The sequence below is a fragment of the Dermacentor silvarum genome, unplaced genomic scaffold (assembly GCF_013339745.2).
Source record: "Dermacentor silvarum isolate Dsil-2018 unplaced genomic scaffold, BIME_Dsil_1.4 Seq374, whole genome shotgun sequence".
Taxonomy (NCBI): domain Eukaryota; kingdom Metazoa; phylum Arthropoda; class Arachnida; order Ixodida; family Ixodidae; genus Dermacentor; species Dermacentor silvarum.
Window position 1 is genome coordinate 58,429 of NW_023606133.1, and position 21,944 is coordinate 80,372.

Sequence of the window (21,944 nt, forward strand, 5' to 3'; positions counted from 1 at the left end):
GTGAGAGGCTGACCGTCATCAATGTCCTCGTGGAGTGTCGGGAAGCCGAAACAGAGAGAAAGAAATATTTTCCTCAAGCGTACCGGTATCATGTGCCTCTTTATCCCATCATGTTTCTTGGTGAAGAACCGCTTTTTAACGCCAAAGCAGTCATCGATTTCTTGAACGATGTGGTCCTGCATGTTATTGGCCCATTAAGGTCGTAGCGCATCCTCTCTCCAGAGGATGCCGCTGTGATAGTAGTTTTTATTGCGATAGCAATTATATGGACACTCAAAAGCAGATTTCTGCCGTCGGCGTCGCCGTCGCCGTAGCCGTCGCCGTCGCCGTCGCCGTGAGGTTCCGTATGACGTCATTTGGAGAAGAAATCGTCGCGCCGCGCGCCGAACGCTGTATGTGCGAGTGAAAGGGCGCGAGGGGCGCGTCTTTCACGGGGAGTGAACGCACGGCGGAGAACAAACGCGCGTTCCGCGCCGTGCTTGCTTAAGGGCTGCAGAAGTAGGCGTCTCTTTTCTCCTTTACGATCACCATATATGTAGAGCAAACGCACCTTCTTCCGACGCGCGAGAAGCCGTGGGGGAGGGGGAGGGAAGGGAGGCGACGTTTAGCTGCGGCACGCAGTGCCTATCTATATCACAGGCTCCGGCAACAGTCACCAACGCCGCACGCATTTTGAGCGAACGCGGGCAAAACGCCGATGGCGTCGACAACAGTTCTGCGTGTTGCCGATGCTGCTGCATGTCCAAGTTTATACAGCTGATAAAGCTAATATCATTACTCCGTATAGCTCTCTACAAGTTTGCTATCGCAATTCATGCTTCGCCTTTCAGGTGAAACTGCGACCACTTTTATTTCACATGCCTCCAGGCCCTTGTGGTTCAAGGGCTCTGTATAGGCAGTAGTGCTTCTTGCCAATTACTGCATCCTAAATATTTTAAATACCGTGTCATTCTTTCTCAGTGCATTCTTCATTTCATAGTACACTCATGAGTCATTGCCATGATTTTAGTACATTTATATTTTACGCACTTTACAGGGATTATTTTAGGCCCCTTTACAGCCACGCTTCATCTACTTCTCAGAATTCATCGCTCCACTGCACACTCACAAACACTGGCATGGCGCTCTTTGGTCATAACTGGCCCTTGCGCCATAAAACGCCACACATCATCATCAGCTTCTCAAAGCGCGAGCTGTCGCGAAGAAACAAGGAAAAGGGGCACGTGACGCGCGCATCTTTAGATCTCCGTTATATATTGGTAGGTTCTTATGTGGCTGACGCTCACCGCCCAATCAAAGCTGTCATTGTAAAATACAGCCAGTGAATTTATATTGTTAAAGTCTTAAACAGTCAGTCAGTTTCAACACATTCTCAGTCATTCGGTGTAATTCTAATCTGCTCCCACTCCCGCCATGGTGGCTAGGGCGTTCTGCTGGCAAGCACCATGTCGCGGGTTCGATTCCAAGCTACAGGTGCCTCGTTTTGATGGTTGTGAAACAGAAAACGCTCGCGCGCTCCGGCTCAAGGGCACGTTAGAAAAGAGAAGGTGGTCGAAGAGACAGTAAATCTGCTCCTGCCGATCCCAAAATGTGAAGAACTTATCGCTTTCTTTTTAATGTGAAAGCATCATATGTCCCATGAGGCAGACATTCCGGCGTGACCAAGCGATGGTAGCGAAAGTACCAAATTAACTCTACCTTAATCAGCTTTGTTTTACACTAAAGCTCGTGGGTTCGATCCCTAATTTTTGCCATTGAATTTCGCTGCCATTGAATTTTCCGGACGGTCAAATTTTCGACACATCAGCCATGTAAGGATTTCGCCTTGATGAAAACAAATAAAGAATGCTTGATTGAGGTCGTATTTTTACGGGAGGTCCTGTAAACAAAGTAAATTAATGTCTTTGAAATTAAAATTTGGTACTTTTGCGTCTGGGTGGGAATCGAACCCGGCCTCCAGGGCACAAGACGACCACGCTTCCACGACGCCATTGCACCCCATGGTTCTGGCTGACTAAAGGCGTTCCTAGTGCGTGCGTTGCACACGTCACGTCGCAGCAATCTGGGTAACTTAAGGTGTGGCCTAGCGCGTGCGTCACTGACCACGTGACGGAGCAGACAATGGGGCGAGGTGACGCCGCGTTATGAGTGTATAGATTGAGCGAGCTGGCTCCCGCGCATCACTGGCTACTCAGATTTCATCTGTGCTGTCTCTACTGCGATGCACTCTGAAGCGTCTGTCTCTGCTGCAACTGTTAAACATAATGATGAGGGATATGACATAATCACGACAGACGTACCACTAGACATTAGACATAGTGGATCGCACAGCTCGAAATAAAGGAAATCGTTCTGCAGCAAAATGGTCTGAATGTTTCCGATCTGTGGCAAACGTATACGCAAAACCTCACACCGAATCAGCAGAAAGAACTTTAATGCATGTCGAAGACATCAATCAAAAACGTTTCACCAAAGGAACTGCAATCCTTTCTCATTCCCTTACAAAATTTTTTGTAGAAAGTCTATATAAAGTTTGTAGACATCTGTCTATGAAGTCAACAGACTTTTGTAGACATTTCTTTAGACTAGTCTACAGACAGTCTATGAACTTATGGCCATACACTAATTGTAGACTAGTCTACAAAATGTCTGAGTCTATAGACTGACTATAGACTTTCTATAGATCAATGAAGTTTCACTTTTGTAGACAAATGTCTGTAGAATGTCTATAGACAAATGTCTATAGGCTTATATAGTTATGCTTTTGTAGAAGTAAGTCCATAAAATGTCTATAGACAGATGTCTATAGACTATCCATAGACTATTCCTATAAACCAGTCCATAGACAGTCTATGGACTTATGTCAGTACACTTTTTGTAGACTAGTCTACAAAATGTCTGAGTCTATAGACTGACTATAGACGGTCTATAGATCAATGAAAATTCACTTTTGTAGACAAATGTCTGCAGAATGTCTACAGACAAAAGTCTATAGGCTTATTTAGTTTACTTTTGTATACATGTCTATAAATTATCTGCAAACGTCTATAGACTATCTATAGACTATTCCTATAGACCAGTCTAAAGACAATATATGGACTTATGGCCATACACTTTTGTAGACTAGTCTACAAAATGTCTGATTCTATAGACTGACTATAGACGATCTATAGATCAATAAAAATTCATTTTGTAGACAATGTCTGCAGAGTGTCTATAGGCAAAAGTCTATAGGCTTATGTAGTTTTACTTTTGTAGACATGTCTATGAAATGTCTATAGACTATAAACTATTCCTATACCAGTATAGTCTGTATATGGACTTATGCCCTTACACTTTTTGTAGAATGTGGTACAGTCTGCCTACAGAGAGTTCCTGTAGATCAGTCTATAGCTAAATCTAAAGACTTCAGCCTTAGAATTTTACAGGGTGTCCCAGCTAACTTAAATTTAGTGAAGCTGTTCAATGAAAAATAATATTAAGAAAAGACGCTGCAGTAAGATACAATTTTAAGACCTATGGCGTGCATTCGGCCGTGAATCAGAAGTGACCTGTAGGTCTTTTTATGATCATATATCTTGCACCGTGTTGTTTTTTAACCTTTCATTTTCCTTGACCAGCTTGGCTAAAATTAGTGGGACACCATATATACTAGATAATACACCACATTTTGCCAATTATGTTTCGGCAGGCAATGTTATTCTAAAACACTCGCTGCTGGGGTTTGCTAATAAGCAGTTTATTGGAAATGTCTACAAAAATTTATTGTACCCAGTATGCATATGGGAACATAGATAGGGAAACTGTACATAGAAAAGCATGCATGCAGATGGAAGCAGTCAAAAATCTAAAATGTATGCAGCCGTGAATCATTATGTAAAGCTGCATGAGCATTTGTGTAATTGCACATTGAAGAAAGTTTAGTCGCATGCAATGCATTCGCTTGAATGAAATCTACTATCTGCAAGTTAGTTAAAAATTTTTTTACATATGGCAGGAACAAAATTTTCAACGTATATTATGCATGTGCAGCTGTTGCTTCCCATCTGCATTTATGCATTCATGTTAATAGATTATTAATGATCCTGAACCAGCTGCACTCATATGTTGCAGACACAAATATTTCAAGCAATTCCACTAGTGCAGACTCATGCAGCGCAACAAAGAAAACAAGTGCACCGATATTGAATTAACTGTTTTTTATTGAACGATATAATACATTAATTTATTAAAATACATGTCTTATGCTATCATCAAAAGAGAATATTACATATTTACAGCTGCTTCCCCTTGGCAAGCATGGTTGCCAGGCTGGCCTTGACCTTCGTGTAAGCCGTTCCGAAGGTGCTGCCGGTGCATGCTGCAAATATGTAGATACAACAATGTGAGGCAAAACTAACAAATGTGTATTATTTATACGTTCATTAAGCAGCTTAATATATTCGCTCAAACCACTTAAGTCAATCCTTAATACGGTTTAAGTATGCCTAATGGCTGCTTGTCAGTACAAAACAGTACCATCGCATAATGTTTCGCTCTACCGTATGATGAACAATTAAACTGTTACAATTGCTGCTGGTGCCAGAAACAGTATGTTACATTTTATGACAAGGCCATATGACACATTAATGAACTTAATTAACCCAAATGACCTCTGTATTAATTGCTGAAACTAGGCTACCCAGTTGGACTGCTTACATTTTTTGGTTGGTAATTAAATACACCCGCGCGGAATGACATGCTCAGAAGAGTGACTGGAGTATTGAACGTATCATGCCAAAGATTGTAATTTATTTTCCTTAATACACACTTAAATGTCTTTCTCGTACTCTTAACTGATACATCATTGGCCATAACTTCAATAGAAGGCAGATGGATTGATTGTGTCGATAAGGTCACGTAGTTTCCTATAGATAATCATATCTTTTGGGAATGCTGACACGGTTGCAAGTTAGGAATACCCATGAGCACCAGAAATACCCCGTGAGCACTTTCTGTGTTGTGGCACGATACATATGCACCTCCTGGGAAACAAAACTGAAAATGTCATTACAATGAATGCTATCACAGTAAATAATTGAAGGCGCTCGATAACATTTCTAGAGTATTTTTCTAGAGTTTCGAGGTTCAGGACACTTACGTAATGCAAAAAGATTGAGTAAGAAATGCCATGTCAGCATGCTTCCCTTTCATTTCTTTTTCAGAAAATCGTACCAATTTGTAATTTTTTGGGAGGTGAAATGCTTCAAAATATGTTTAAGACAGCGATTCTCTGGAAACATTGTATGGAAATAACAAGACAGCATACCTATGTTGACATTTTCAATTTCCCTGATGTTTTTCCAAGCTTTCCCTGGCTGTTTTCATGAAAATTCCCTGGCAGTCTATGACACCCGCAGTTTAGGGGCAATAAAATATTGTGGTTTAATGCTTGACAAATTACTGCCAGTACATAATTGTAATTATAACGAATAACACGTCAGTCACTTCGAATGCACTATTAGATTCATCTGAATTGAAGCACTTGTTTAATAAAGCTGACTAGGGCTTGTCCAAGTTCGTAATTCATGGCAACACGAGCACAGCACAGAAAATATTCAAACTCTCCTCAAACCAATGGCTTCAGTTTCAAACGTGTAAAGGGTGCTTCCCCGAGTCACTAATTTGTTGTTCTCCAATTCTTTCGGTTAAGTTGCGAAGCTGCGATTGACTGGGCTTATCGCAAGTTTCCTGCTCTGAAAGCTTTTGCGGTTATATATATTTATACTGGTTGCCAGGAACCCCATAAATACTCCTACTTTTGACTTACGAAAACGGCAGCACACGCTGCTGATGCATGACCCGCAAACACGGCCTTTCATCTGAGTACGCTAGCATTTATTAAACTGTAGGTCTCTTTTAGACAATTCGTCACTCTAGCACAATTTCGAGGTATATACATAAAGCGCTTTAGATGAGTTTTATTAGACAGGCAGCGCAGCGTTTATGGCCGCCGATCGAGCGCCACAAAACGAGACCTGCCCACAGTACGCCGCTTCACACACAATCCGCGCTTATTTCTGCTCAGTATTCACGTTAAACATGCTGTATTTCCTTTTTAACGGACATTGACAATGACGGTAAAATGAACAAGCGCGAGCGATCGCTTGCCGTTAAACATTCCCTATAGTAGAATCGAGAACCCGAGCGCGTTTACAAACCAAACGACAAATCGACAGTACCCCGAGTCGCCTACATTACATGCAGCCGGTTCGCGCTACGAAATACGCTCACCTAGTCATGAGCTAGTGACGAACTTACCGTTCAGTGTAGTTGACGTGTGATGCCACAAAGTCGAGACGAATACACAGACGCAAAGGTGCAGGCAGCTCAGCAGCAGCAACAAGCGTTGACTTGCCTGGCGCAGCCGTTGAGAATTCAAATCGACGCGGAGAGATGGCGCGCCGCCGTTGCTGCCGCTGCGCATGCGCAGGCGCTGACATCGCCGACGGCGTACGTGCTCCGAGAAACCGGAGCGCCTTTGCCCTTCTCTTTTCTTTTTTTTTTTTTTTATTGTCGCGCGCGCTCTCTCTCTCCGTTCCATGCGCGCGAAACCGGTTGCTTTTACCTTCCATTTTTCAGTTCTTTCCATGGAAGAAGGAAATGCCTTGGCGCGCTGTATTACAAATGCTGTGGGCTATCGCATGGAGCAAGAGCGCACATTTGGATGAACGCAGTGTTTGTAAAAACCGTTAGCACGCACGTCAGGCGCTAGCATTATGGCCAACGACGATAAGTAATGCAGTGCATTTCTAGCATAGCTTCCAACGTACCGCCAAATGGGATACCTGCGCACATGTTAGTGCACATTTGTCTGTTCCGGTGATATGTCAAAGCAATCAATACACTAATGACGTACGCATATGCTCGGCCGCAGAAGCATATATCGCCTGGAAAGGACTGGGTGGGCTCAGAGTATCTGGCGCACATTGTAAGTGAACGGGAAACTTTAATGAATTTATAGCGCGGATATCAGTCTGCGAAAAACCACCCGATATTAGTGATGCAGCCTAGATATGGGGAGAACCTAAAGAGTACCTGAGAATCAGACGACACATAAGGCGCACACCACATGCGCGACATCGGTTCATCGCACAGTAGCAAATTCTGTGTTGTCAGCTATACACATTACAAGTCTCTGTGCTGTTAGCATGATGCCTGTTTGTAATCCGCTTCTTGCTAAAACTGGCATTCATAACCTCTATTTACAGATTGGATGGGCAGTTTGTTTTCTTTATTTTCCTGCCCCAAAAGCAATGCAATGAAAAACAACTGTAAAGACTGTCTTAGGATTGCCGAGAGCGACTACGGAGGTCATATAATGTGGTGAACAAATGAGGAAGTTATACACCGTGTCTATAAAAACTCTACAAAAAGGCTTTAAAGAAATGTCAGCAGTATATGCAATCCCAGTGGCTTACATCAAACGTAGCTCCTATTATCCGCCTGTACCTCCACTAGGTTCAGCGTACACGGGTTGGGCCGAGTTTTAACGACTTTTCTATAGGCGGCAAGTAAACGGGAGCAATAAGACTGTACAATATCGGCTGTCCTTAGTTCATCTCACAGCTTACCGCAATCGGTATACGGTCTGTTCGCTCGAGTTAACATGATCTTTGGTGATGTCCCACCCTATAGCCTTCATCGGGGGGGGGGGGGGAGGGATATGGGAAACCATTAAAGAATAATTTCAATCACATAGAAGTATATATTCCGCCTTCGTGTGGTTCGCAAGGAAGAATTATCGTCGGGGATGCATTCCCGACTAACTATAGGGTCCGGGCCCAGAGGTTACATGTTAAAAACCAGTGCAATACTGGATGAAACTCGGCGAGCAGACTCTTAAACACCTAATTATCTGGTAAAATAATAATTAAGAACTGCGTAATTCAACGACAGAGATTACAATTAAGAACTGCGTAATTCAACGATAGAGATGCCATGGTGACCTTTATTGCTTTTCTCTGTAGACATTCTATAAACTGGCAATCGGCTAAAGAAATAGCAAACAGAAAAACTTTTGCGTATAAATGGTGTATAGACCGCTAATATAGACAAAAAACACCATTTAACGACTTTTGTCTAGACTGAATTTATAGATGGGGAATAGATAAAAGAAGACACCTTATCAACTTTCGCCTATAGAAAATCGGTAACCGGGCGTATACAAAAATAATCAGCACGTTATCGATTGTCGCCTATAGACAGTCCTTAGACACAGAATGAACAAGAATAAATAGACACGGTATCGACTTTGGTCTATACGTAGTCTATAGAGCGGAAGATCACAATAAGAAACAAACAAATTATCGACTTGTTTCTGTATATAGACCGACTATAGAATGGAAGTAGACAAAAAGAAATAAAAATCTTATTAATTTTGGTGTATAGACAATGAATGGACAAGAATAAATAGAGACCGTATCGAATTTTTTTCTATAGGTTGTCTATAGAGAGGAAGTAGACAAAAATAAACAAACATCTTATCGACTTTTTTCTGTAGACACTATAGAATGGGAGTAGACAAAAAGAAACAAAAATTGTTAACTTTGTCTATGGACAGTCTATAGACAATGAATATAAGAATAAATAGATGTATCGACTTTTTTCTATAAGATAGTCTATAGATAGGAAGTAGACAAAATAAACAGACAACTTATCAATTTTTCTGTAGACCGACTAGAATGGGAGTAGACAAAAAGAAATAAAAATCTTTCAATTTGTCTAGACATCTAGACAATAGACAAGAATAAATAAAAACTGTATCGACTTTTTTCTATAGCTAGTCTATAGAGAGGAAGTAGACAAGAAAAACAAACATCTTATCGACTTTTTTCTATAACTGTCTAGAGAATGTGAGTAGACAAAAAAAATAAAATCTTATCAATTTTGTCTATAGACAGTCTATAGATTATTTATCAACAAAAGAACAAATCTATAAAAAGGCAAAGTTGTCTACAAGTAGTCTATAAACATTCTACAGACAGTCTAAACTCATTTTTGTAAGGGTTCCTACACGTAAGCAGCCTTAAGTGTCGCCTCAATTTTTTATGTCCATCTACGTGGAACCATACGTGGAAATCACTGTCCTTCAGCAGTGCTTATAGAAGTCAGAAATTTAATACACAGGCAGTTCAACATCATACTCTTGACTTTATAACAGAAGTAAGTATGGGCAGAAAAGAACATTTTTCCAGCGGAAATGACTAGAGTATTTACGTATTGGTCAGAACACGAACACAATCCACTGCAACCACCACCAGCATGACTGACTAAATCCACGGCTCAAGTGTACCAAAGACTCTTGCAGCTGTTGAAGACCTTTGACGCCAGACAAACATTTTCACCATTGTCATCTGATTGCGCCACTGAATTAACGCCTGCCAAAGATTCTATGGAACCTATAAAGTCGTCTCGCTCGTGCTTCTCCCAGCGTCTCCTAAATACAATCCTGCGAAGAATGGCTTGAGTGACCGCTTTTGCGCTTCATGCATGATGATTCTCTTCTGTGTGGCAGTGTCCATCGAAGCAATAGCCATACTGGAATAAAAGACGATAAAAATTGGCAATAAAAATCGCGAGCAGACCTTGCAGTACAGATTACGCGATTGTTCCAAGTGAATAATCATAACAATACGTCAACTGGCATAAGAGACATATTTCAACTGATATTTTTTTCAACATATTTCATGGTACTTCCAATTTACCAGCATATGTGGCATTAGCTGTCAGCTACGGCGGATCGATGTAGCGTTGTCATTAAACACAGTCGTTTGGGGAAACAAGATGGAAACGTTGAGGTAAGTTTTATTTCGTAGTAGATTAGCTCAAATATAGGAAATGTATGTGAACTTTATCTCAGCGTGAACATGGGTATTCAGTGATCAATTGTCCCGTGCGGTTTTTTGGATACTGCTGAATCCACTGAACACTTTCAAATAAACTCAAGCGTAAGTCTCTTATCTGGTTTGGCAGACAGTTTCACCTGAAATATAAGATGAATTATTTTAACCTTAACAAAATATGCCATAAATAAGTGCATCTTTGCTTGTGGCGCTATGGCAGAAAAAGAGACACAGGAAGTGTTGGTTCTTAAACCAAAGCTTATGTGATACGAGACCCGCCGGGGTGGCTCAGTCAGCTAAGGCGTTGCGCTGCTGAGCACGAGGTCGCGGGATCGAATCCCGGCGACGGCGGCCGCATTTCGATGGAGGCGAAATGCAAAAACGCCCGTGTGCTTGCGTTGTAGTGCACGATAAAGAACCCCAGGTGGTCAAAATTAAGCCGGAGCCCTCCACTACGGCGTGCCTCCTAATCAGAACTGCTTTTGGCACGTAAAACCCCATAAAGAAGAAGAAGAGATTGGGGCTGGCAAAAAATATAAAAAGAATGCCATACATGACAGAAAAATTACAGGTTACCAAGAACAGATCGACAGCTTGGGCTGCGCATAGGTAACAATTCTATCCATAACTAGTTTTATATTTGTGCTTCATAATACCGTGAGCGGCACTTGGTCCTGCGTTATTATCTATATCTGCCAGTCGTCATCAGTCGATGATAATTATGCAATATAATCGAGTTAAATGAATCGCTACATTGTAGAGGCGCTGGTTATTTCCTGCAACGAATACATGTATTTCGTCCAGCTGTTCGCGAGCCGCACTAAAGCACCTGACAAGTAGCACAAAACTTATGCGCCAATGTTTCAACAGCTCCTTAATTTCGGATCTACGGAAAGCTCCTGAAGAACAGCCAGTTTCAGTAACCCCCGCTCTTCACACGCCTAGGCCTTTGCACCCAGTGGAGCAACATTGGAGTCAAATAGTCGAATCAGTGGTCATTTCAGACAGACCACATCTATGCGGTATTTAATACTGACTGTCGCGATTTCACGTCTCACAGCAACACGCGAACCACACGATACGCTGAAGTGGAGAGCGCCGGATTAATTTTGACCACGTAAGTTTCTTTAACGTGCACACACCACTCAAGAAGAGACGCCGAAGATCTTATTAAAACGCAGGCGCAGTGGCTGGTAATCAAACCCGCGATCTCCTGCACGATAACAGGACGCTATATAGCTGGCGACCTACAGCAGCACATAGTGGTGCTGAATGCATAAACAAATCCGCAATATTCCTGCCTGATTTGGCCACTTGTGGACTGGCTATTACTCACAGCATTTATATGCATGGCTCCTGCGTGGTCTGTCCTTATACCGTGCAGGATAACCAACTAAATAAAGAAATAATCCGAAACTTTCCAAGCGCTGAAAGAATTTTATATTCATACTGTCATGTTCTGGTGCCTGCCTCGCATGAATGCAACAAGGTCATGGTACTGAAATGCATTCAGCATGCACGGGCTTGTTAGCGGTGACACTCGGGAAGACACTTGGCTGACATGTAACGTGAAGCACATATGTAGTGACCTTGACGTTCCGTCGGCGGTGTGCAACTCATGCTGCGAATAGAGAGATGCTCCTGGGCCAAGGGCGCAACGCATGGAACGCATCGTGTCGCTTGCAATCATTAGGCAATGCAGAGTAGGGGCTGAACCGCGTTTTCATTTATAGGCGTTTGCAATACCGCAAATGGGAAGTGCCACGTTTGCCATTTTACTGCAAATTCACATTTTACTGGTACCTGTGCATGTACGTTAAAGCTGCAACACATCTTAACTTTTAAACGTGTCCTGCTGTTTACTTGTGATTGCTTTTCCATATTGTTGTTTCACCTGCTACAGTATATCATCGCCCACAAGGAGGTAGACAGGGCCTAAAAAAAGAACAGAGGGAACTATTTCATGAATTCTTACACCTACAATTCGCAGATTACACGTGATCAGGAGGGCTGGGAGCAGAAACGTTGCCAGTGTAGTGGAAAACATACGATGATTTTACGTTGTCTCAGTGCCTTGGAAATTGCAAGCGGCGTTTTAGGGCTATTACAAAGCTGCTTCTGGATATTGGTGTATCTGGATTTTGCGAGCGGTAATATTTCAGAAAAAGCAATATTTTGATAACCGGATGCTTCGAGCAAACACAGAGAAGTCAACTGCACTGGTGTCGACGGTTGTATCTCGATTCTGTTTCTTTATACCAATTATTACCATAAATATATTAACAACTTCAAGACCAATCCTTACCATGCATGGCGTCCAATTTGGCTCATGAAGAAAGAAAACATGTTGATCTGTTATTGCAGAAGTCATGGCACACGGATAAGTGCAAGCGGTCACCTGATAATTAAAAAAGAGACAAGAGTACATTAGTTTAAGCAGCTTTAATCTGAAGTTGCTATTGGTGACCAGATGCATCCGTTGGTGGTAGAATCGCGTAAGTGGATTTAAGTATGGTCATTGTAAAGGTGAAACGGGATACCCCGTTAGCACCTGGGCCATTCAGGGACTTCAAGTGTGAGTTGAACATTTAAACATGATTAACATTTCTTGCTCGAAAATTATATATACACAATCCATGGTCCCAAGCGAGAACAGCACCGGAAGTAATCTGCGTACAGTGCTAAAACATTTTGCGCAATTTCATTGTAATTATACTCCAGAAATGCAGGATTCATTCAATCCATGCTTAAACTTGAAACGCAGAAAAATATTCCTCTGTTACATTTGCAATGACTGAACTGCTGTGTGGTTTCTTGAAATTGCCTTTGCGAAGTTTTTCAAGGACAGCGTTTGCTGGTGAGAGCTTCATATTTTGTAATAAGGTCACATAAGTTTTCCTTTAGCTGCGGAAAAATTATTCCTTATGTACTCGTCGCCCGGGCCCGGAGGGCGATCCAAGCCAGAGGGTTGCTGGAATAAGGGACCCTCCCACCTCGACTGCCAACTAACTCACCGTTTCAAATAAAGGTTTATTCATTTATTCATTCACTATGTAGCAATAGCCGTTCATTTAACATATAACAGGCTGACATGTTCATTTCTTCTGATCCATTGTTTCAAACAACTTCGAAACCAAAATATCTTGTCCAGGTAAAAGTAATTTCACTAATCCTAAAGAAGTTCCGATAACCCTACTTTTAACGTCACGCTCAATATCACCGAGAGCTGACTACACTGATGGTACTTGGTTACGTGAAAGGAACAACTCGATGTTGTCGAGACACAGCATGCGTTACGTGGAATAAGCAGTGTAGTTTGTACACAGTAAGTAATTACTATTTTTGCAGATGGTATTTTTGTTCGCACTTCATATCAGGGTTATCTAATAACAGATCTCACAGATGCGACAGTGTTCTTGCGCTCTGATTTTTAAGAAAGTGTTATCTTCCTAAACATTGTATTTCCCTTAGCGGTCTCCAAAACCTGATGCAGAAATGCATGAAAGGTGTTGATGTGCTGTGCTGCGTAAATAAGTATATTAAATTGCATTGAAGTCATTCTAATAATTTTTCCTTCTATTCTAGTAAATACTGTTTTGCCACAGTATTGCCAAACCATTTTAATTTGAGATGGGCCACAGCTTCCCCTTTCGGCGTATTGCGTACCTCTATAAAATTCTCTTCCTAAAAAATGTCAAGAGTATAGGGAAGACCACGCCGATTGCGATGGTGTGCACCTCCGAGAGAATGAAATGCTGGTGTTCTCGCTTAAAAGCGTGGTTAATACTTCTATTTTACGTGTACGATTCCGCAATAAAATATGCGTAGTTGCGCTTGCTGGGGTGATTCATTGCTTTTATGGTCCTGTCTTCCTTGGACATGTAACACAAAATAAAGGAAGGTATTCCTGCTGACGATGCATTTTCGTCAATCAGAACTTTAAATATGAATGGCACATGGCGTGCTCTATTGTTGCTCATTCGTATCGCAGAAACTATTCTATCGTACTCAGCCTAAGAAGTAAGATTTTATTGCGTTACCCTGCCATCAATAACAGGGCGGTGACATTGCAACTGTCCAGTATTCAGGGCGTGCACTTGAGGTAGGACACCTGAAAATAAGAGATGTGTTCAATAGTTTGCTCGCTTCGACAGAAATGGAAAAGCAGAAAAATTGTCTCATTTGCTTATTGATGCAGAAGTGCATAATATAAGGCCTAGCTTACCCACATTCACTTGCAACAACTCTGCGAATGCGCACAAAGCATACAGGAATGCTCCGTCTGAAAAGGGCCCTGAACCACTATTTATCAATGCCGAGAAATGCACTTGAATTTAAACTAGAATATTTCCGAAATACATTGCCGCAAAAAGTACTTCAATGCGCTGAGCATAAGTGGAGTTACTGGCAATCAAACGCATCCCATGCGGTGTAAGGATGTAGGACTGAGCATTTTGGTTGAGCATATTCTGAAGAGCGAGCCGCGAAGACGACGACGGACAACGTGGCAGAAAACACACACACGGGCGCCTGCTGGCATTCATTGCGCTCGTTTGTGTATGTGTGTTTTCTTCCACTTTGTCCATCGTCGTCTTCGCGGCTCGCTCTTCATAATATACGGTGCTTCCACTGCTTCTTCAATGTCAAAGAAAATACGTTGTCGGTCTAGGCGTCAACGGCATCCAATAACGCTATCGCGTTCCACTCTTAAAGGCGAAGCTTACGCGTACTCCAAGTTTTTGCACCTATGACGTGCCAAACGCGGTTGTCCTCGGCGAGCCGCGGTGAGTTCTGTCAGCGGACTAGTCCCGGCACCCCACAGCGGCCGTGGTATCTACGCTACGTGGCAGATTGCATCCACATGCAACTTTGGTGCGATGGGATGCTTGGTGCACGAGAGGGCTTGTGAGCGCGTTCGCGCTCGTATGCTCCAGTCTGGCCGTGCTACGTGGTGCGGACAGGCTTTGCCCTGCCCATCTTTCCCGACGGATAATAGCCACATACAAATTGCGCATTTGAAGTGCTATCAATAGCTGAATCGAGGCGAAGTCTCCCAATGCGTCTAACTATAGGAGTGGCAGGAGTGAGCGCGCGCTGGCAAGCGTGCGTGTGGTCAGGCCTTAAGCTTCGTGTGCTTCGAGACTAGTCGAGTGCTCAAAACTAGTCGAAATTAGCGAGACCCGATGGCTATGACACCGATAAGCAGGGAGGTAACGGTAATTCCTACGCGGGCGGCCGCGGCGGAGCGGGTGCTGACGATAATCAGCTTCTTCCGGAAGTACGTAATTATTATCGAAATTCGAAAGCAGATTTTCTCTTACTTCAGCCTGTGTACTAAACTGCGTCAATACACTCGGTAACAGTAGGAAGGAGCGCACTGATCCAAACACCCTCCTTGATCGATGTCAGCTATTGGGCAATAGCAGCCGCGTATAGGAATGCGCTATATAAAATAAAGTGCCCCGGAAAGAGTGAAGAGCAAGCTTCTGTTGGAAAGAGAGCGTTTGAGAAAAAGGTGACTTCGCGCATCGCTTGCGACTGCAAATTTGGCAGAGATATTCGCAGAAACTTATGCTATCTGCGGACTGCCTGCTATATTCTTATGGTGCGGGCAGAGGCTCTTATTTTATTAATTTATGCCTCACTATAACAAATGTATCTTTTCACCAAGCCCAAGGGGTGGTTCAGGACGCTTAAAGGCGCGCGATACTGCATGATGCCAGTTTAACGTATTCTGAATAACAATAAACATCCAAAAGACATGCGAAACAGTGAGTGTTGGTACCAAATGTTTGCTAGTAGAAATTCACTAATTCACTCAACATGCAAGGATCCGCATGGGAGACTGAAAACATCTGAAAGCCTACTAACATGTGCCGATTGTGGCGTTTCTATCCGCAGCTGTTGCACAATCAAACAGGCTCATTCACGTGGTTACAGGAATCAACTATTAGATGTATTCCTACAAGACTATTGTAGCATTGCGGTGACAGGAGGAAAAGGCAGATAGCAGCACAACGGTCAGTAACGAATTTACTGCTTTATAGGGTGAACCTGTGCCCAGAAAAGCAAATAGCACTGAAGCACAACGAAAGCGGTGAGAACAGCTGTCCCTCGTGGAAATTTGATAAGCTGGTCGAGCGCGTGTTACATATGACTCGTCGTTGATTCTGCCGTAATATGCTCGCGATCGTGTGTGTGCTAGAAAGCACAGCACTATTCACGTCGTGCATGTAATTTTATTATACAAGGTAAGGCGACAATATAGACAACAGATAGAATCAAAGCTGATATTACAGGAAGTTGCGATGCTTGGTGGCGCATCTTGCACTAAGCGATAGCCTTAAGTTTTTATCTGGTGAAACCATGTGCATGTAAAAAATAATCAGAAATGTACAATGTACGCGTGTCACTACTGATATTATTTGTGCGTTGCGTTCAGTTAGACATAGCAATAATATAATCACAAGGATCCAACATAGAGTCACAGAATGGGTGCCAAGGAAAAAAAAAGTCAGTCGAGGACGGTCAAGAATTAGTTGGTGTAATGAGATTATGATGTCTGAAAGCACAGGATACAGTGTTCTGACGCAAGACAAGGCTAACAGGAGATCACTGGGGGCCTTCTTCGCGTAGTTGACACTAATTAAGTGGTAGTAATGATGATGCCATACTAATGAAGATACCATACTTTATTCCAGGGAACATTCGGTGAGCTTCTAATGTTCCTAAGCCCGTTTACGAGTATAGTAGTGCTCTCATCCGGCAAACGTAGGAACCCTGAACGACGTGCACTGAGTGTGTGTCATGACTGACAGGCGCAAATCACGCCGTGCGTGGCGTTTTGCATGTGAGCTGCACTCCGCGGTATTCGCTTACCATGAGTTCTCACGCTCGGTCAGCGGACGGAACGAACCATAGCCCTAACACATGAATAACCTAAAGGGAAATAGACATTACGCCACAACGGGGGTCTTGGTGTTGGCGTTTCTCGCAAGGCACGCCTGTTTTGTGGCGGAGTCAGATTGTGCCTAGCAAATCGGGAAGTCATGGTTAGGGTGGATTGTCCTTGTTAACAATTTGGTGGCACGTGCAACCAGACTTTAGCATACTGCCCGTGTTGCTATGAAGCTTCATGACACTGCATATAATATATATAAGCATATAATGAGGCAGCAAACAATAACACCAAGGACAACATAGGGGAAAATTACTTGTACCTATTAATTGAATTAAAGCAATGATAAATTAATGAAAAAGAAAATGGATGACAAAACAACTGTTCGCAGGTGGGGAACGAACCCACGTCTTCGCATTACGCGTGCTCTCACCATTGAGCTACCTCGGAACCGTTTTCCCATACACTTTCTGGGGTATTTATGTTTTACAACTAGAACTAACCCTGGGAGTGTTAGCCAGCGCCACCACTCACAAACCATAGGGCGGATGTGGAACATCCTTTCTGCCGCAGGCGTCACGAGCACGTGATCTTTTTGGGTGATGGCAACTGGTCAATAAACCCACATATGCTACCTGAAGGCATCATTGTGCCGGATTCGAGCCCTCGTTATGTAGTGAACAAGAAGAAAGGGAACCGAGGGGCCCGATTTTTAATAAGCATATCATAATGAGCCAACAAACAATAACACCAAGGACAACATAGGGGAAAATTACTTGTACTTAATAATTGAATTAAAGAAATGATAAATTAATGAAAATGAAAATGGATGAAAAAACAACTGTCCGCAGGTGGGGAACGAACCCACGTCTTCGCATTGCGCGTGCGATGCTCTCACCATTGAGCTACCGCGGAAAACATAATACCCCAGAAAGTGGATGGGAAAACGTTCCGCGGAACCTCAATGGTGAGAGCATCGCACGCGTAATGCGAAGACGTGGGTTCGTTCCCCACCTGCGGACAATTGTTTTTTCATCCGACAGTTGTTTTTTCATCATACGATAGGGTGCGCTCAAATGACGATCTGTACGATAACACAAGGGCAGTGCCTTGCAATTTGAGGCTCGATCCGGTTGCCTAAGGACCAAAACAAAGCGGAGCAAATATTCGGAACTATGTGAGGCATGTCTATGCTGCAGTAAAGATCCGGAGAAATCAGCACATCCTAATGGAATGCGACGGGATTCACCTAGCGAGAAGCGTAGTTAACGTAAAACTTACAGAAGCGCTTGGGACCGGTCAGCAGTCGAGATTGGCAAGAGACAATTAGAGTATTGGTGAAAAAAAAGGGACGAGATTGATACGACCTGATCTCTTAAAATCATAGTACAAGGTACGTTTTGAAAAAAGAAAAAGAATAATGGAGAGGTATACAAAAATACTAGATAAAGATTATGTATAGTATACCTGACTGAATCAAGCAGGCTAGGTGAATTTGTCACAGCCCACTTTCAATGAGATGCCATTAAATCACCATCATCATAATCATCAATCCCACGCTCCCGGACTCTCCCTCCCGCTATGAACGCCGAGCAGCCAGCACGCTTGGAGCGACAGCGGCTCTCGCCCGCGAAAGACAGCGCCGACGCAGCGCTGATCAAGCGGTGCGCGCCCGAGAAGCTGAAGTTGCTCGCAGAGCAGGCAAGCTGTTCTCAACATCGTGAAAAGAGTAGCTAAACACAACAAGATAAACACAAGGAAATCACAAGGGAAGCACCGGCGATGCACTGCTCCACACTTCCCCAGGTTTCACGTTTATCGGAACTGCATACCGCCGAGTTTACCATTTTTTTTACCAGTGCAGTAGTTGCTTGGCCAGCGCATGTATCGTCTCGATTTTTGTATGTGAAAGATTTTACGAACTCAGTGCCACTTCATCTCTGCGCTACAAGATTATCACCCTGCTTTCAACCCATGGTGACAGTCACAGGGCCTTCATGCGCTTCAAGATGCGCCAACTTCTTAAATTTTTTTGAACAGCTGAGCTGTTAAACCGGCCGTTAGTCCGTCCATCGAGAACAAAAAATGTGGGCCGATCCTGGCGGTAGTGCAGAAAGGATCCAAGCGCCATGGCACATATTCCTGTGAACTAGCGAGGCTGAACCTGGCGAAGTCTAGCTAGGGGTTGGTACTACTTAAGCTTAGTCAGTCATCGATAGCCAATCAATAGCCGATTAATAATCGATCAATTATACAATAAATTCTAGCAAATGCTGGGGAGGACTTGGTAGTGCTTCGCCTAGTCAAAAAGCCAGGACTAGCTAAGTGCCCATCAGCTCCGCTGTCTCTTTAGCATTGCGCCTCCAATGCAAGCTAGGGTAATTTCTTTTGGCTACTGTTTTTTTTTCCTTCTTTCTTGGTTATATTAAATAGCCGCTATGCCATTCCCGCGCAAAAGCTGGTAAACTCTTTAGATTTTTCTTTCGTAATCCGAAAGCTTGTTCGAAACATGCGTTGTCCTATTTTCATTTCATGTTATTCCCTCCTTGTCATTGTTTCATGGCTGCATAAACTTCCAACATGAGATAAACCATTTGGCGTAAGCTCTCATCTTGTTGCATTTGTTTAGCTTACAGGGAGGCATTGTGCAATCTCGGAAATCATTGCGTACACCTAACCAGGATATTTAGAGAGCTACTACAATGTGTCGCTTTCCATTTATGTCAACAGTGCGTGCGTTCTGCATAACTTTCAAGAAACGAACTTAGGGAAGGTGTTGTAATTCCACAATTAGAATAAGCCGATACTCAAAGCCTGCGCTTTTTGATTAAAACCTTGTAGCCTGCCCCAGTTTCGTGAGATAGAGACGAAAAATGTGGCATAAAATTCACTGCTGTTTAAGCTATTACTGTTCTGTAGAGATTTATTCTGCACTAGTGTAACATATTAAAGCGTAAACGTTCAAGTGCCAACTTGCCGATAAGCAAGAGATAGCTTCAGCTGAACAATTTAAAGGGGGGTGTCGCGTTACGGCAGATGCGTCGAAAAGTGAATGAAAGGAAATCGATAGAATATAAAAAACACAGAACGAGTTCAACAGAAGCTTACCGATAGCAATGTACAAGGCAGTGAGCATGCACCGGATAGCAGCCATTGATACAGGTTTCCAGAGCGTTCGGTGTACCGCTGCACCCCTTTTGAGACCCCTTTTCAGTAGGAGTTGCGTGTTTGTCCTTCAAGATAGAGTGGGAAAAAGAACAACTCTACCTCCTTCTGCTATTGTTCACTGTGCATTGTTTTCGAGACTAAACATAGAACCCGTCAGAAAGAAATGATACTTCGTTTTTAGCAGTACCCCCTCCCCCCCCCCCCCCGCCCGGGGCTTGCCCTATTTGAGACAAAAAGAAATTGGTGGTACTTTTAAGGTCACCTTCAGTAATTTAGCAGCTGTAAACTACTGCCAATTTCTCATGCAAGCGTCAGTATAGTTTGTACACACTGACTAAATGGTGAAAAGATGAGTGAGTGAAGAGAATTGATAGAAGAAGAGAAGAATCGGGCTGGTGCTTTATTTCGCTCTTCTATTTTGCTAAAGTACTGCAGCTGCTGCCAAATTGCAAGAATGGTTTTTCGTGTTTATTTTATTTTTTGTTTTGTTTTTTTAAATGAGGGTTGGGGGTCCATTGCCCCGTAGCTAGACATGGCTAACGATAGTGATGAAAGCCCTGAATGTTCCGAACTGCTTCCGAGAACGGTATAATTATTCACTTGTAAAAAGGTTTGAGTTAAAGGAATACATGAAGAAAAAATATGAAAAAAATTAAGGGAAGTTTCGCAATTCAACTCGGAAGGCGTACTGTTCCGATACACATTGTGTTTATATCACTTTTTTTACGGATAACTGCATTTTTGGTGAATTGTGAGCGCGTGGTGGCTGCACGCCGGCAAGCGCGGGCATCGTGCCGACCGCCGTGACGTCATGTGCACCGCCTTGCAGCGGCGGCAGCTCTGCCGGAAAGGTATTGGACATGGGTTGGGCCTCTGGTTGGGACATGGAAAGGAGACATGGGTTGGGCCTCTTTTGAAGTCAGAAAAGCACAAAGCAAAATTAGTTTTGAAGAAAAGCTCAGGAACATGGATGAAAATGAATGGGCGGCTAAAGTGCACAAGTATCTCTACATGAAAAGCGTGAACACAGAATGGAGGAAGAGGTCAAGGAAGTTGGCAACCAAGTACAGGATAATCGAAACTGTAAATAGACAACCAGGGGTCATCAGAAAGAAAGTGAGAGAAATAGAGACCGTGAATTGGATGCAAAGAATGGAAACGAAAAGGACAATGGAGATTTACAAGAATGAGAAGAAAGAATTAGAAGGGAAAATCTGTACGATAACACAAAGGGCAGTGCCTTGCTATTTGAGGCTCGAGCCGGTTGCCTAAGGACGAAAACATATCGGAACAAATATTCGGAACTAGATGAGACATGTGTATGCTGCAGTAAAGATCCAGAGACCACTCAGTACATTCTAATGGAATGCGACGGGATCCACCCAGCGAGAACCGTAGGTAACGTGCAACTCCCGGAAGCGCTTGGGTTTAAAGTGGAAGGAAACATAAACAGATCAGCCGTAGAGATCAGGAAGAGACGATTAGAGTACTGGTGGAAAAAAACAGGGAAAAGATGGATACGACCTGATCTCTTAAAATCATAGGCAGAAGTACAAGGTAAATTTTTGAAAAAGAAAAATAATGAGAGGTATGCAAAAATGCTAGATAAAGAACATGTATAGTCATCATCATCATCATCATCATCAGCCTATATTTATGTCCACTGCAGGACGAAGGCCTCTCCCTGCGATCTCCAATTACCCCTGTCTTGCGCTAGCGTATTCCAACTTGCGCCTGCGAATTTCCTAACCTCATCATCCCACCTGACTTTCTGCCGTCCTCGACTGCGCTTCCCTTCTCTTGGTATCCATTCTGTAACCCTAATGGTCCACCGGTTATCCATCCTACGTATTACATGGCCTGCCCAGCTCCATTTCTTCCGCTTAATGTCAACTAGAATATCGTCTACCCCGTTTGTTCTCTGATCCACACCGCTCTCTTCCTGTCTCTTAACGTTACTCCTAAGATTTTTCGTTCCATTGCTCTTTGTGCGG

The 21,944-nt window shown here is 43.1% G+C and overlaps 1 long non-coding RNA gene and 1 other non-coding gene across 2 annotated transcripts; both read right to left on the reverse strand.

The window, feature by feature from the left end:
• Positions 1–9,526: 9,526 nt before the first annotated feature.
• LOC119435007 (uncharacterized) lies at positions 9,527–19,989 on the reverse strand. Its single transcript, XR_005188730.2, has 4 exons — positions 19,891–19,989; positions 13,925–13,995; positions 12,190–12,282; positions 9,527–9,579 (listed from the first exon to the last, which is right to left on the reverse strand). It is a non-coding gene; the product is annotated as an uncharacterized LOC119435007 (long non-coding RNA).
• Positions 17,626–17,697, reverse strand: Trnaa-cgc (transfer RNA alanine (anticodon CGC)). The gene has a single exon. It is a non-coding gene; the product is annotated as a tRNA-Ala (tRNA).
• Positions 19,990–21,944: the final 1,955 nt, after the last annotated feature.